Consider the following 4,921-nt stretch of genomic DNA (forward strand, 5'->3'; position numbering starts at 1 on the left):
GGGTGGGGCTTTTCCCTTTGTTTCTCCCCTGACCCCAGATACAAGGAAAAATGATAATATTCGTGTGGAAACAATGGTATTACCTACTTTCACCCTGTAGCCCTTGACCCTAATCAACTAAGTAAGATTATTTAAAAAAAAAGAAAGAAAGAGAAAGAAAGAAAGAAAGAAAGAAAGAAAGAAAGAAAGAAAGAAAGAAAGAAAGAAAGAAAGAAAAGAAAACAAAGGCACAATAAACCTTCTTATTAAAGGACCAGATAGTAAATGTGGATTTGGGAGCATACAATCTCTGCTAATGTTACTGAACTCCACCACTATGGGAAAAAAGTAGTCAGAGAAAATACGAAAAAAGTTATTACTGGCATGTTCTAATTAATTAACTTCTGGTTATAAAATAAAATGGTGAGAAGAATTTTGCCCATGTGTCTAAGTTTTTCAAATCCTAATCTTGAGTTGTGTTTGCTAACTCATTTCAACATTGTTTAATCTTTCAAAGGGGGACATATATTTTTAGGTTATACTATTTTTTATTATTGCTTTATGATATAGTTCCATAGGCTCTGGGATTCCTCTTCCCCTTCTCTAAGTCCCCTCCCCCACCCTGATTGATTTCCCCTCTAGTATTAAAATGGGTGGGGTTTCATGAACAGTCATAAGTCCATCATTCCATTATTAGTGTTTCCCAACATGTAGGCATGGACAATGCAAGAGTCCAGCATCCCACCATCAGTATATATTCAACTGTTTCACTAGGAGTCCATCTTTGGCCTGGATGCCAAGAGACATACTGTACTAGGCTGGACATAATTTTTACTTGGGAATTTTAAAAATATTTTTTTCATTGGGAGTAATATGGTTAAGAGCCAATTTCAGGTATTATTTAAAAATTGTATGCTGACTTTTAAATGTGGCATTATTATTTAAAATACTGATGGATAAAGAAAATGTGGTATATATGCCAAAAGAGGCACCACTCAACCATAAAAAGAATCATACCTTGTCACTTCTAACGGAATTAAAGTCAAAATTTTAACAGAGTATCTACATTCTCTTGTTCACTGAAACATTAGTCACAGTATCCAAGATGTGGAAACATGTTAATTAACATATAAGTGGGTAAAGAATATTATGGGTCAAGGTAAGTCTGAGCAGTGGCAGGGCATGGGTGTCTGGGTTCACATGGTACCCCGACATGGTTGGGTGTACTGCTGGCCCATTTTTCCTGCTGGGGATTCTAGGTGGGGGAGGGTCCTGGGCTTTGGATGGTCAGTGTGCCAACTGGTGCCAGCTTCTGCCCATTCACCACTTGGCAACGAGCTCTGGAATCTTGAGAGTATGGAGCTACTGCCTGGGGACATGCATGGACAAGGCCATAGTACATGTAGATGAGGAATGAATCCTAAGGGACACTCAATGACAGGACCACAGTACTTGCAGGTAAGCAAGGGGACTGAGACCAGGTGCTTTTGAGGGGAGAAACCCAAAGATACTTTTGGGTCAGACTGATGCACCAGCCCACATGGAAGTCCCAGGTTGGGCTTGTTAGCATGGAACATGGCTGACCACCACATGCCAGTGCACACATAAGCTATGGCTGGGGGCCTGTCTGGAAGGGCTAGATCCCAGTATCTGACAGTGAGTTGTCAGATCATGGAATGGGCCACATTAGACTGGGACATGACACCAATGAGCGCACACAACAGAACCAGGTCTAGGGGGTGGATTCTGTGGGGCATATGTGGGCTCAACCCTCTGGAACTACAAGTTCCAGTGGTTAGCTTGAGAGTTGGGATGGTAATGGCCTGAGCTAGGTATGACCATGGAACTCACCAATGCTCACCAGTACTGGGGCTGGGAACAAGCACACAGGTACAGGCTGCAGCACCCATATGAGCACCCTAAAACAGGGTGTGGGGTGGGCTGGGCCACGTCAGCTTATACAAAGGCTGAGATGGATGGGGCAGGCCATGTTGGGTAAGGGCCAAGCACCCACTGGCATGCGTGAAATCTGGATCTGGGAGTGGCCTGAGCAGGGAACCTGGGAAACTCTCCTAGCGGGTCATAGCTCCTGCTGATGAGTGAGTGTTGGGCAAGCCTGGGTGTTGAGCAGGCTACAGAGGGCAGCTCCATCTGTTGGTAAGTGTGTGAATTGGTTTTGGAATAGGACAGACTGGGCAGGGATGAGCAAACAATAGCTCACTGGTAAGTGCAGAAAACAGGATGGAGTGCAAGTCATGCTGGGCTAGGCTACCATGCCTACTGGTTTTCATGAGTCAGGGATGAGAGCAAACTGAGGAGCGCCAGGTTCCAGCACCCACGAGTGAGAGTTGGGCCTGAGGGCTGGCTGGACCAGGCCAGGCTGCAGCATCCGAAGGCAAAGGCCAAGACAGGAGAGGAGCTATGCCAAGGTGGGTCAGAGCAACCACTGGCATGTGTGAGGTCAGTACCTAAGATCAGCTCTGGTTGGGGAGCTGAGGAGATGCCTTCGCTGGGTTGTGGTTCCCACTGGTGAGCGCGGGGCCAGAGTGGGGGATGCAGTCTGGTCAGGATATAATGCAGTCTCCCTCAGCATGGGTGTGGACTGGGTCTGGAGCATGCAAGACTGGGATAGATTCCAGCAACCACACAGGATGGGTCTAGGATGGGCTGGTCTAGGTCTCTGTCCCTGATGAACCATCTGTGAGCTGTGTCTGGGTTTGGACCAGGCTAGGTTGGGCTGTAGCATCCAACAATAAAAACTGGAATGGGTGAGGGTCAGACAGGAAAAGTCACTGTTCCTGCTAAGACAGGAGGTGGACTAAGTAGGGCCTGCCCATGGACCCACTGATGTGTGCGAGATGTGGTATGGGAAAAGGTTCTGATGAATGAGCTTGGCAACTCCTCCATCAGGACACAGTCCCTACAGGTGAGTGCGAGAACCACAACAGGCAGCAACCCAGACCAGGCCAGGTTATGGCACCCATGGACTTACCTTTGGCTCAGGTCTGGGGTGAGCTAGGCTGGGCCAGTTCATATCACCTGCTGGCAAATCCGAGAACCAGAATGGTATGTAGTTTATGCCGGATTGGGCCACTTCACACCAGCCAATTCACACTTGGGTCAGGCTTGGGGCTAGCTGGGCTGCCTAGGCTGTAGTTCCCATTAGTGTGAGTTGGAACTGGTGGCCAGCTGGGCTGGGCCCAGTACAGCACCCACTGGCAAATGCAGAGGTGAAGTGGGCCATACATACCAGATTCGGCCACAGCACCAAATCAGCACACCTAAGAGATAGGGGAGAGTGGGCAAACCCAGTAGAGGGGCTGCAGGAATTTCCCATACTGGGTCACTATTCCCACTGGGGAGCATGAGAGCTGGGAACAGGGGCAGACCAGGTCTGGCAGGGCTACAACACCTATTGGCCTGCATGTAAGCTGGATCGGAGACAAGCCAGACTAGGCATAGGCAGACTGTACCTACTGGAACATGCATAAGCAGAGGGGGTGAAGGCTGATTGGGCTTTGCTGCCACATCAGCTAGCAGATGCTGGCGGGGGGGAGGGAGGTAGGCGGACAGGAGAGGGGAAGGAAACCCTGTCAAGATAAACTGCAGTACCAACTGGAGAGTGCAAGATCCTGGAGTGGGAATGGGCCCATTAGGGAAACAGTAGGCACCTCCCTTTTGGGTAGCCTCTCCAACTGATGAAAATGAGAACCAAGACTGGGACAGGCATGGCTAGACAGAGTGGCACCCGCCAGGACATGTGTGAACTGGATAGTAGAGCTAGTTGGGTTGAACCAGGCTTCAAAGCACATTGATATATATGAGAACTGAATGTGATGTGGGACAGACAGGACGAGTATGCTGTACATACTGACAAGCACAGGAACCAGGGCAGGAGGTAGGCCTGATGGGGGTTATTGTGGGTTGTCTCAACTAGGCTACAACTCCCATTGGTTTATTTGGGGGCTAAGTGTGTGGTAAGCAGGATCAGGCTGGACTGCAACACCTAATAGTTTGCATAGAAGACAGAGAGCTAGAGACAATAGACCCAGCAATGTGCTCGTAGGTCAATTTGGGAAATGGACTGTGCCGGACCCTGTATTGGTATGCACACACAAGAATCAGGTTTGGGATCGCCTCAGATGAAGTTTCTTTGAGAATCTCCCAACTGAACCGCTGGACTCAAAATTCCAACCATGGAGGAAATTGCAGGTTCCATGTTCTGACCATAGAATTCATGTGTCAGAGCTGGGCCTCCTCAGTGGCAAAGACAGAGCAGTGGACAGCATATTCAGATGCAAATAGAGGATTTGGCAGTGCGGTGAAGCCTGCAGAGGACACCTGGTACCATAACAGAGGACAGAGGACATAACAAATCAACCAACTACCCCAGCCAAGAGTTGGCACTGAATAATACCTGGGCAAATGGAGACTTTAAGGTGGACTATGTCAGCTGGTGGATTCTGGAGAGAATCCATTGTGATTGGAGTGACAAGTTTGGTAGCAATACAGAACTGTTGAACTATCAAAACCACTTGAGTGGGTCCTTGGAGCATGCCCCCCAGTGGAGACCATCGGATGGTTGGGAGGCTGGGTGTAGCTTCTCCCCTTATCTCTCTCCTTCCCCCAGATACAGGAAGGGAAAAAGCAATGTCAAAACAATGGTCACACCCACTTTCCTCTAGTCCTTGACCCTTTATGTCCTAATCAAATACGTAAAAAGTATCAAAAATAAAATTTAGACAATTTAAAAAAGAATGTTATGGTCACATATACAATAGAATTCTATTCCATCTTTCTTTTCATATGAATCAATCTAGAGGATGTTATGCTGAGTTAAATAATCCAGCCAATGAAAGACAAATACTACTTAGTCTCATTAATATCTCGGAGATGAAGAAAAAGGAAATGTAGAGTTGTTGATCAAAGGGTACAAGATGTT

The sequence above is a fragment of the Ochotona curzoniae genome, unplaced genomic scaffold (assembly GCF_017591425.1).
Source record: "Ochotona curzoniae isolate NIBS_2020 unplaced genomic scaffold, NIBS_Ocur_1.0 scaffold_4506, whole genome shotgun sequence".
NCBI classification, from domain to species: Eukaryota; Metazoa; Chordata; class Mammalia; order Lagomorpha; family Ochotonidae; genus Ochotona; species Ochotona curzoniae.